Here is a 12,383-nt window from a genome sequence, read left to right as displayed (position 1 = left end):
ATTAACACTGAATGACTGAACAGTGAAAAAATGTTGTGCGGAGTTATAAATCACGGAACACAATGTGGCGATCCAATAGCAGGGTGTGGGTATGGCAAATGCCTGGTGAATGTCCATCTACCAGCGTGTGTAGTGCCAACAGTAAAATTCGGAGGCGGTGGTGTTATGGTGTGGTCATGTTTTTCATGGAGAGGGCTTGCAGCCCTTGTTGTTTTGCATGGCACTAGCACAGCACAGGCCTACACTGATGTTTCAAGCACCTTCTTGCTTCCCACTGTTGAAGAGCAATTCAGGGATGGCGATTGCATCTTTCAACACGATCGGGCACCTGTTCATAATGCACGGCCTGTAGTGGAGTGGTTACATGACAATAATATCCCTGTAATGGACTGGCCTGCATTGAGTCCTGACCTGAATCCTATAGAACACCTTTGGGATGTTTTGGAATGCCAACTTTGTGCCAGGCCTCATCGACTGACATCGATACTTCTCCTCAGTGCAGCACTCCATGAAGAATGGGCTACCATTCCCCAAGAAACCTTCCAGCACCTGATTGAATGTATGCTTGCAAGAGTGGAAGCTGTCATCAAGGCTAAGGGTAGGCCAACACGATATTGAATTCGAGTATTACCGATGGAGTGCACCACAAACTTGTAAGTCATTTTTAGCCATGTCCGGATACTTTTGATCACATAGTGTATGTCTGTCATGTGGCGTCACCTGTTTGCTGCTGAGCCTGTGGCGTAGAGATGGGAAAAACTGACCGCTTAAAACCTATACTGGTATTTTAATTCTGAATAACTGGTATTTTTAGTATTTATTTGGCCTCAGTAATAACTGGGGACAAAAACTGATATCTGAATTAGCCATAGCAGCATTGATAAAATTTGGTTTTTAAATAAATATTTTTTTAAAAACGAGTAATTTTTATTCATAAAATTCCCACTGCTTCAAAACATTGCGTTATAATAGTCAGCTTGGTTTGTTTCCGGTCTCAAGTGGTTACCGGTTTGGAACTGTTGTATTGCTGCTATTTTAACCCCTAGCTTCTCAGGTTATTTTTTTGTCACACACTGTCCCAAACACAGTCTGACAGACCGCTATGTTTAAATAGCCATAAAAACTGCATTCAGCTGTTTCACTGAAACAGTTCAGTTTCTTATGTAAAAGGTTACATTAATTACATATTCCATTAAATTTTAAAGTTTACTTTTACAAAAAAAGGCATTTAAACAAAAAAAGGCATTTAAACAAAAAAAGGCATTTAAACAAAAAGTTGCACAAAATAAACATAATATCACATGTTGCTACAAACACTCAAGTACCCTGCACTCTAAATTGAATTTTTTGCTATATTTTAATGTTTATTTTACATGTAATAATAAAAACAAAAACTACCATAAAACATTCAAAAATGTAATTTTTCAGGCTTTTAGTTTACTTCTCAGAGGTTTTCTTTGCACTCTCTGGGAACTTATGTAGAGGAATCAAACTAAACTGGCTTCTTGCAACAATGACAAATATAAGACGTCTTTCTCTTCTGTTTTGAGTCACAGGTAGAACATGTTCTGCATTTTCCAATCGTTCTACAACAACTTCTACTCTTGTTCTGCTACACTCAAAACACGGTGAATGGGTACACAAAGTTCACGGGCTATACGACAGTCCTTGACTTGCTTTTTATCTGTGGTATCACCAACGAGTTGCAACCTTCTTCATAAAATTAAAGCCGCTCGCCTGAGTATCGTTTTTGTAGAAATTCTATATGAAAAATGCATTCACCCAACTTATGCCTAACATGCGGAAAAATAATGCCACTGACCATCGTTGGAGGAGGCTTCGACGACCAGCCACATTTGCTTCAACTAAGCATATTCCTAGCAGAACCTTTAGCTAGAAATTCAGTCTCTACAGTTCTGTCTTCGTCACTTGTTTCACTCAAGGATTTCACAGACAGAAAAACAAATTCATCTTCACTTTTGCACTGTTTCTATTCTGAATTACGTTCACTTATGATTTCGTTGTCATTATGTAATCCAACATCACTTCCTAAACTGCCCTCAAACCATTTCAAAACAGTACCCTCAAACTCAGGGTCTGTAACATGAACAGCAGATGAAGACTTTGGCTACTGAATGTATAACGCAGAGTCCCAGGTGCAGTCTCAGAGATCGCACCTGAGACATTAAAGCATTAATAACAATGTCGACAGAAACGAGCAACAAACATGTATAACACACAAGAATACATAAGAATTCTTACAATGTTGCTTAGACAATAACGTAGTGTTACAATGTGGCATGCCATATTGGACGTTACGTGTGTACATGCTGTGTTAAAGACTTGCCACCATCTGTTCTTTATGGTAGTTTCTCACTGTCTTCGTCAGACACCAGTTGTACTACAGAATGGACCATCCCTTGTCCAGAAGTATTTTACGAATTGCTGTAACAATGAAGCACAATGCTCCATTTGTTTTAAAAAATTAAAAACGGGAAGAACCACAACAAAGCTGCAACATCATATGAGGAGAAAATTTATAAAACTTAACAATTCATTCCAATTTACTATAAAAATTAATAGCTGATCTGCTGCCTGTGTCTACATAACATGTCTTTATCTGCTTGTGGCCCTTGAAAACGGACAAATTAACACGAAAAACAGAGTTCTTCAACCTGTTGTCACCCTTTAGCACTGGCTATTCGTAATGCCAAAATAGTGCTTTGATCCTCGATTATAATATGATTTTTGAGCAGAGTTTCAAAAAAATTAGACACAATAGGAGAATACTGGTAATTTTTTGTAGTATTCAACCACTTATCACTTGTCGAGAAAAGCAGCAAATGGTGGACAGACGAAGTTTTCTTTTGTTTGCCTATAATATTTTGATTCTATGTATCTTGGAACTAAGGGAGTTTAAATTTTTCAATCTTTGTTTGATTTCTACCTTTATTATAGGAAATAATATGACTGAAGAACCGAAAATCGGTTATTCCAAAAACTGGTTATTTTGAGCATTTTTAATAGCGGCATTGTAAAAAGCCAATATAACCGAAAACCAGTTGTATCAGCGATAACCGCCATCCCCAGCTCATGGTGCAGATCTTTCCTTGCTGTACTTGTTCATATTGTGCCACCGTACAGCCAAGCTTAGTCATGGCCAAGCTTAGTCATGGCCGGTCTCGAATGGTTACCGATTTTGAGCCACTGTATTGCTGCGCCGACTTGGCTATGACTCAGACTTGTTAAGTGCTCTATTCACTTCATGAGTTCTGAAGAGAAGAAATTTGTTAACATTGAGCATAGATTTAAGTGTCAGGAAGTCTTTTCTGAAAGTATTTGTATGGAGTGTAGCTATGTATGGAAGTGAAACACGGACAATAAATAGTTTAAACAAGAGCATGTAACTAATGAGGAGGCACTGAACAGTATTGGGGAAAAGAATAACTCGTGGCACAACTTGTCTAGAAGAAGGGATCAGTTGATAGGACATGTTCTGAGGCAACAAGGGATTACCAATTTAGTATTGGAGAGCAGTGTGGGGGGTAAAAGTTGTAGAGAGACCAAGAGATGAATACACCAAGCAGATTCAGAAAGATGTAGTTGCAGTGGTTACTTGGAAATGAAGAAGCTTGCACAGGATAGAGTATCATGGAGAGCTGCATCAAACCAGTCTCTGGACTGAAGACGATGACAACAACAACAACAACAACAACAACAACAACAAATGAGAAAACATGGAAAAAATGCATTAAATATGCTTCTAACCTAGACATCACTCAATGCTGCAGATCAGTGTTTTTCCACAGCCTTTATTTCGCATTCACATGTGTTGGCTACACCAACTCGTGACCAGATTGTCACCTTCCAGTCTAATCTAGATCTTGGGCTACAGTACAGACCAGTCTATCACTGCGGCCTAAATTTCAGTGAGAGGGGGTCGGGGTGCCACTTTTGTGTATTAGCCCTTTTATTTGAATCACTGAATTGATATTGTTCTGTTTCTGTGTTTTGTATATAATTTAATGCATGGAAGCCCACTATAAATGTGTTACTTGCTTAGAATACTGGCTGCTTTTTGTTACATATCGGTATTAATATTTTTCTACATGTTGGCCATAGACTTATCTGACAGGTTGTACTATGACAACATAGCTGTGTTTATACTTGAAAAATTACTTTTATCAATATAATGAAACAGTTATGTTTTTTATTGTGCCAGCATAGATTACTGTGAAGGCAATGCAGCCATTGTAGCGCAGCCCATTTTATATAGTAATAATTTTTCTGTGAAACGTTTAGCATTTAAAAAATAATTCTGATGGGTTTTTAATTGTGTATTTTGTAATTTGACCACAAGTATCTGCAAAATTTTGTGTCTGTTGTTTTTTTCCTTCAAATGAAGTGTTACTACAAGAGGATCAGAGCATTGTGTATTTGATGTTTGTCTTCATGGTTTGTGGCACAATAACTGATCTATTAATTTTCAGGAATGCATCCATACAAGCTCTATTTCTTCTAATATTTCAGCCATATACCTTTCAGACATCTTGAGGGTAAGCCAGCAGACTGAAGCTACACCACTCACTCCGTCCTATTAAAGGAGTGTTGTAGCTTCAATCTGTCGACTAGTTCTGAAGATCCTTGTGTATTCGTCCATATTACAGATGGACACATCTTTATAATTTTCTATTTTTGTTGTTGTTGTAGTTTGCAATCAGAAGACTGTTTTGAAGCAGCTCTCCATCCTAGTCTATCCTGTGCAAGACTTCCATCTTTGCATAGTTGTTGTACTTAATCTGTGTAGCTCAGATGTATTGCCTGATACCACCACAATCCCACAATTCTCTATAATCCACAAAAAATGGTATAAAATGTTTAAATCAGGCTCTATTTAGGTCAATTGGACTGCCCAAAACACAAAAACTTTTTGGAAAAATTAATTAACCAACCCACACCTACTACTTTGCCACCAAATAATTTACTGAACAATTTTTAAAGCAGATATTCCGAAAAGTAGGTATTAAAAAAAAGGAAAAAAAAGAAACTTATCGCAGAAATCATGCAGCTTCAATGAGGGAAGTTGAGACTCTGAAGAAACCAAGAAAAAAAAATCACCAAAAACAGGGAAATGAAACATAAAAAGCTACAACTTAAAAAACCAACCTCACATCCCCTGATGACATTGAAACTACAACTTTCACAAGCCACATACTTTGACTACAGTGATAACTCTCTCCAAGAACAGCAAATTTATGCAAAAAGGAGACTGTAGACTCCACATTGGAAATATTCCACAGCATATGACTGGTATACTTCACTAAAGAATACATTCCGGAAAAAGACAAATGCGACATCTGAGCAACTATCAGTTCTCTAGAAAGGCACAGACCAAACTAATCACCAAGCACTGTGGCGCATTGTTAGCACACTGGAGTCATATTCGGGAGAATGAAAGTTCAAACCCGCTTCCGGCCATCCTGATTTAGGATTTCCGTGATTTTCCTAAATCGCTTCAGGCAAATATTGGAATGGTTCCTTTGAAAGGGCATGGCCGACTTCCTTCCGCATCCTTTCCTAATCCGATGGGACCAATGACGCCGCTGTTTGGTCCCCTCTCCCAAAATCAGTCAACCAACCAACCAAACCAGTCTCAGAGTATATATCTACCCCACACAACATGGGCATGACCACAATACAACTGGAAGCACCTTCTTTTAAAACGGTATAAACTTAAAGCTGCCAGTGCCCCCATGCAAGAAAAACTTTCAAATACAGCATGCAATTGGGACATCTCTCACAAGACCAGTATGCAATGGTTCAAATGTACAGAAAGCTTCAGTTGACTATAAATCCATTTGAACCTGCATACTGTAGTCAAGCCTTAGGCTGCCTCTACAATTATCCCATGCACACACAAACTTCCCTCCATAAACAAATGGACTGTTTGACTATTCCTAGATGCCTCAGGACACGTCTTATAAATTGATATCTTCCTTCAGTTACATTGTGCCGTAAATCTCTTTTCATCCCAATTTTATTCACTGCTTCTTCATTAGTTATTTGATCTACTAGTCTAATCTCGAGTATTCTACAGCACCACGTTTCAGACGCTTCCACTCTCTATTCAGCATTGCTGAATGTCCATGTTTCATTTCCAAATAAATCTATACTCCAGACAAAGGTATTCAGAAATTGTATTGGGTTGTATAATATTAATCTATTTTTCATAAAATCTTCTCTTTGTCTTGTCATTCTGCATTTTATATCCTCTTTACACCTACCATTTTGCTGCCTAAATAGCCAAACTTGATACTACTTTTACTTTCTCATTTCCTGATCTAATTCCTGTATCATTGCTTAATTTAATTTGAATACTGCCAATTACAGTTGTTTGAATAGTTCTGATGTTCATCTTAGAACTTTTTTTCATATTGTATGCAGTGAGGAGGCTGTGAATTCCTGCTTATTTATCGATGACTTCTCCATTTTCTGCTCCATTTCTAGTTGCACAATGTCCTTGTGACAACTGCAGTTTACCCTTAAGAGATGGGAAGAATGGTCTGCTATAAGTGGTTTTAATTTCTCCCCAGAAATAAATGTATATTAATTTTAATCATTATCATTGTCAATTTAATTCACCAGAGCAAAGGACGAGGGATACTGTGTTACATTTTGAAGACTGTGTGAGATTCTTGCGCCTCATATTTTATAGGAAATTGACACAGATGCCACATTCAAGAGGATTGAAACTAATTGCCCTCATATTACTGTGAAATTATGAAGTGTTTGAATGGGAAGAACTGGAGTGAGGTGGAGAGGAGGAGCAGACAAAACTTGCAATTCATAGTTTCACATATTCTTGCCTGCATTACAATTTATCATTCAGTGCAGCAACCAAAGTGCTTAAAAATACTCATTCTAAGCATGAAGCCTGTAAACATGCCCATGATCATGTCTGAATCACTATTTATAAATATATCTAAAAACAAAGTGATGTGACTTACCAAACGAAAGCGCTGGCACGTCGATAGACACACAAACAAACACAAACATACACACAAAATTCAAGCTTTCGCAACAAACTGTTGCCTCCTCAGGAAAGAGGGAAGGAGAGAGAAAGACGAAAGGATGTGGGTTTTAAGGGAGAGGGTAAGGAGTCATTCCAATCCCGGGAGCGGAAAGACTTACCTTAGGGGGAAAAAAGGACGGGTATACACTCGCACACACACACATATCCATCCACACATATACAGACACAAGCAGACATATTTAAAGACAAAGAGTTTGGGCAGAGATGTCAGTCGAGGCGGAAGTGCAGAGGCAAAGATGTTGTTAAATGACAGGTGAGGTACAAGTGGCGGCAACTTGAAATTAGCGGAGATTGAGGCCTGGTGGATAACGGGAAGAGAGGATATATTGAAGAGCAAGTTCCCATCTCCGGAGTTCGGATAGGTTGGTGTTAGTGGGAAGTATCCAGATAACCCGGACGGTGTAACACTGTGCCAAGATGTGTTGGCCGTGCACCAAGGCATGTTTAGCCACAGGGTGATCCTCATTACCAACAAACACTGTCTGCCTGTGTCCATTCATGCGAATGGACAGTTTGTTGCTGGTCATTCCCACATAGAATGCGTCACAGTGTAGGCAGGTCAGTTGGTAAATCACGTGCGTGCTTTCACACGTGGCTCTGCCCTTGATCGTGTACACCTTCCGGGTTACAGGACTGGAGTAGGTGGTGGTGGGAGGGTGCATGGGACAGGTTTTACACCGGGGGCGGTTACAAGGGTAGGAGCCAGAGGGTAAGGAAGGTGGTTTGGGGATTTCATAGGGATGAACTAAGAGGTTACGAAGGTTAGGTGGACGGCGGAAAGACACTCTTGGTGGAGTGGGGAGGATTTCATGAAGGATGGATCTCATTTCAGGGCAGGATTTGAGGAAGTCGTATCCCTGCTGGAGAGCCACATTCAGAATCTAATCCAGTCCCGGAAAGTATCCTGTCACAAGTGGGGCACTTTTGTGGTTCTTCTGTGGGAGGTTCCGGGTTTGAGAGGATGAGGAAGTGGCTCTGGTTATTTGCTTCTGTACCAGGTCGGGAGGGTAGTTGCGGGATGCGAAAGCTGTTGTCAGGTTGTTGGTGTAGTGCTTCAGGGTTTTCCGGACTGGAGCAGATTCGTTTGCCACGAAGACCTAGGCTGTAGGGAAGGGACCGTTTGATGTGGAATGGGTGGCAGCTGTCGTAATGGAGGTACTGTTGCTTGTTGGTGGGTTTGATGTGGACGGACGTGTGAAGCTGGCCATTGGACAGGTGGAGGTCAACATCAAGGAAAGTGGCATGGGTTTTGGAGTAGGACCAGGTGAATCTGATGGAACCAAAGGAGTTGAGGTTGGAGAGGAAATTCTGGAGTTCTTCTTCACTGTGAGTCCAGATGATGAAGATGTCATCAATAAATCTGTACCAAACTTTGGGTTGGCAGGCCTGGGTAACCAAGAAGGCGTCCTCTAAGCGACCCATGAATAGGTTGGCGTACGAAGGGGCCATCCTGGTACCCATGGCTGTTCCCTTTAATTGTTGGTATGTCTGGCCTTCAAAAGTGAAGAAGTTGTGGGTCAGGATGAAGCTGGCTAAGGTAATGAGGAAAGAGGTTTTAGGTAGGGTGGCAGGTGATCGGCGTGAAAGGAAGTGCTCCATCGCAGCGAGGCCCTGGACGTGCGGGATATTTGTGTATAAGGAAGTGGCATCAATGGTTACAAGGATGGTTTCCGGGGGTAACGGATTGGGTAAGGATTCCAGGCGTTCAAGCAAGTGGTTGGTGTCTTTGATGAAGGATGGGAGACTGCACGTAATGGGTTGAAGGTGTTGATCTACGTAGGTGGAGATACGTTCTGTGGTTTAAAAAAAAGTCTATGTCAGTCACAAACACTCAACAAGTCTTATTACTGATTTTGGCTTTCTGCCATCTTCATATCTATTCCAAACAGCAAACAGAAAAAACAGTAATGTGACATTAAGACTAAACATGCAGAAAACCTAAGACTACATAAAAAGAAAAAAATGGTTCACAACCACATATATCAGCCATATGTATCATTAAAAGTATGCACATATAATATCATCGTCAAATAATCAGTACATAAGGGCAAATAAAAAGTGTTGGCAATGCTCTGGGGGCATCGTATACTTCTACAAAAGTAGCTAACCCAGTAGAGGGCAATAGTGCTACAGCATATTAGTGATCAGTATCATAAATTCAGTAGTTAAGAATAGAATATGTGAGGTAACTAATGAAACTCATTTTATGAGACAAACAGCATGGCCAACAATGAAATACAACATCTAGGTTTAAAATCCATAGTTAAAATATGAATACAATAGGTAAAAGATAAAACACTATTAACAGAAACGAATAAAACTCAACCTTAAGTGAAGTTGCTCAGTGAAACTCAGTTATTTAATAAAAGGCCTAAAATTTGTTATTGAATTCAGAATAGAATCTAGCTAGAGCTGCCCATGGCATCTCTGTAAGCTGTCTGAGTAAACAGTGAGTGGTAGGCTTCTGTATACTGCAAAGCAGTGCACGGCCATCATAAATCTAATGGTGACAAGTTCAGTGTGAATTGGGCATGTTGTGGTGATTGACAGTTGGACCATATATCACTTCTTGATTGGGTTGCCAGTTGTAGCATATACTGGCCCAGCAACATCAATTCCTGCTACTACAAATGGTCTTGTTATGTCTAGTGGTAATGGGTCCTCCATTTCTTCAGATCAATGATGTGTACTCTGAGATGGTGTGTGTGTGTGTGTGTGTGTGTGTGTGTGTGTGAGAGAGAGAGAGAGAGAGAGAGAGAGAGAGAGAGAGAGAGAGAGAGAGAGAGTGATGAGAAGTTCATTGAAATGTTGATTTTTGTCCAGTATAATTGGATGCTTCTTCGAATTGGACGCTGCACTGCATTGTTGCCTACCACCCAGGCTGCAGTGAATTGTAGCCTACCACTAAGCTGTAACACGCCATCCAGCAGGAAAGGATTGTACTGATCTATCTTTGATGCTTTGGGTGACTGTTCTCCCTTGCACAATGCAGCGAGTTTGGTAGTGAATAGCACCTATTGAACTCTTCTGTTCCAGTGTGTTTAGGCATTGTGTAACTCCAAAACTTCTACTCTCGTTCTTCATGCCCACAATAAATCAAAATGCAAGGGCAAATAAGAGAAATATTTGTCAGTACGAACTAAATTTTGCATTGTTGAATGGAGGTTCAGTGACGATGATCAGAGTGATTTGTGTGGATTTTCGATTTTTGTCATTTATTTAGGTGGAGCTGTGACTTCCAGTGGCTATGAATGCCTGTCTTCTGAAAACCATCGTGGACCACACCAACAAATGTCAAGTGTTACTGGTGGGTCCGCTTCCAGTTCCGTGTGAGATGATGTGCAGGATTTTGATTTCCGGGACAGTGCCTTCATTGTCTCTGAGTGCAGTGTACGTTAGTATTCTGTCATCTGATTAAAAAGGGACGTTTTCCATTTGTTTGAACCATTTTGTAACCGCTCCAAAGTGGCTGTTGAATTGTTCCACAAAGTAGCCTTGTTGCCATCAAACCCTGTTTCCTGGCAACAATAACAAAGCAGTCTTTTCTATCATGTATGGCGAGGGTAGGAACTGTTTATTGTCACGTGCGCTGGGGTGTACACCGAACCACAGGGAAATGAACACACGTTCACAATAGACTAAACTCATGAAGTGAATAGAGCCATTGCCAGTCTACATTTTATATCCTCCATACTTTGACCATCATCAGTTATTTTGATTCACAAATAGCAAAACCCATTAACTACTTTAAGTGTCTCATTTCCTAATCCAATTCCCTCAGCATCACCTGATTTAATTAGACTACATTCCACTATCCTTGTTCTGCTTTTGTTGATGTTCATCTTATAGCCTCCTTTCAATACACTGTCCATTCCATTCAACTGCTCTTCGAGGTCCTTTGCTGTCTCTTGACAGAATTACAATGCAGTCAGCAAAGCTTAAAGTTTTTCTCTCTTCTTCTGTTCTTTAATTTCTTCTCCATGGATTTTAATTCCTAGCCCAAATTTTTCTTTCGTTTCCTTTACTGCTTGCTCAATATACAGATTAAATAACATCGGGGATAGGCTACAACCCCATCTCAGTCCCTTCGCAACCACTGCTTCCCTTTCATGCCCCTTGACTCTTGTAACTGCCATCTGGTTTCTGTACAAATTATAAACAGCCTTTCACTCCCTGTCTTTGACCCCTGCCACCTTCAGAATTTGAAAGCGAGTATTCCAGTCAACATTGTCATGAGTTTTTCCTAAGTCTACAAATGCTAGAAACATAGGTTTCCCTTTGCTTAATCTATCTTCTAAGATAAGTCATAGGGTCAGTATTGCCTCACGTGCTCCTACATTTCTACGGAATCCAAACTGATCTTCCCCAAGGTCGGCTTCTACCAGTTTTTCCATTCGTCTGTAAAGAATTTTTGTCAGCATTTTGCAGCCGCGACTTATTTAACTGATACTTTGGTAATTTTCACAGCTGCCAACATCTGCTTTCTTTAGGATTGGAATTATTATATTCTTCTTGAAGTCTGAGGGTAATTCAGCTGTCTCATACATCTTGCTCGCCAGATGGTTGAATTCTGTCAGGGCTGGCTCTCCCAAGGCTATCAGTAGTTCTAATGGGATGTTGTCTACTCCTATGGCCTTGTTTCCACTTAGGTCTTCCAGTACTCTGTCAAATTCTTCATGCAGTATCATATCTGCCTTTTATCTTCACCTACATCCTCTTCCATTTCCATAAAATTGCCCTCAAGTACATCGCCCTTGTATAAATCCTCTATATACTCCTTCCACCTTTCCGTTTTCCCTTCTTTGCCTAGAAGTGGTTTTCCATCTGACCTCTTGATATTCATACAAGTATACAATTGGTTCTCCAAAGGTCTTTTTAATTTTCCTGTAGGCAATATCTATCTTACCCCTAGTGATATATGCCTCCACATCCTTACATTTGTCCTCTAACCATCCCTGCTTAACCATTTTGCACTTCCTGTCGATCTCATTTTTGAGACGTTTGTAGCCTATTCCTATTTGCCTGCTTCATTTACTGCATTTTTATATTTTCTCCCTTCATCAATTAATATCAATATTTCTTCTGTTACCCAAGGATTTCTACTAGTTCTCATCCTTTTACCTACTTGAGCTTCTGCTGCCTTCACTATTTCATCTCTCAAAGCTACCCATTCTCCTTTTACTGTATTTCTTCCCCTGTTCTTGTCAATTGTTCCCTAACGCTCTCTCTGAAACTCTCTACAGCCTCTGATCCTTTCAGTTTATCCAGGTCCTATCTCCTTAAATTCCCA

The 12,383-nt window shown here is 40.1% G+C and overlaps 1 protein-coding gene across 3 annotated transcripts in view; it reads right to left on the bottom strand.

Annotated features, from left to right (window-relative positions):
- LOC126484632 (uncharacterized) overlaps window positions 1-12,383 on the bottom strand; it is a 224,612-nt gene that overhangs the window by 201,310 nt on the left and 10,919 nt on the right. The gene's annotated exons all lie outside the window — the stretch shown is intronic.

Source organism: Schistocerca serialis, chromosome 6, assembly GCF_023864345.2.
Source record: "Schistocerca serialis cubense isolate TAMUIC-IGC-003099 chromosome 6, iqSchSeri2.2, whole genome shotgun sequence".
NCBI lineage: Eukaryota > Metazoa > Arthropoda > Insecta > Orthoptera > Acrididae > Schistocerca > Schistocerca serialis.
Note: the sequence above shows the minus strand (reverse complement) of the source record. Positions and strands in the feature narration are given on the sequence as shown.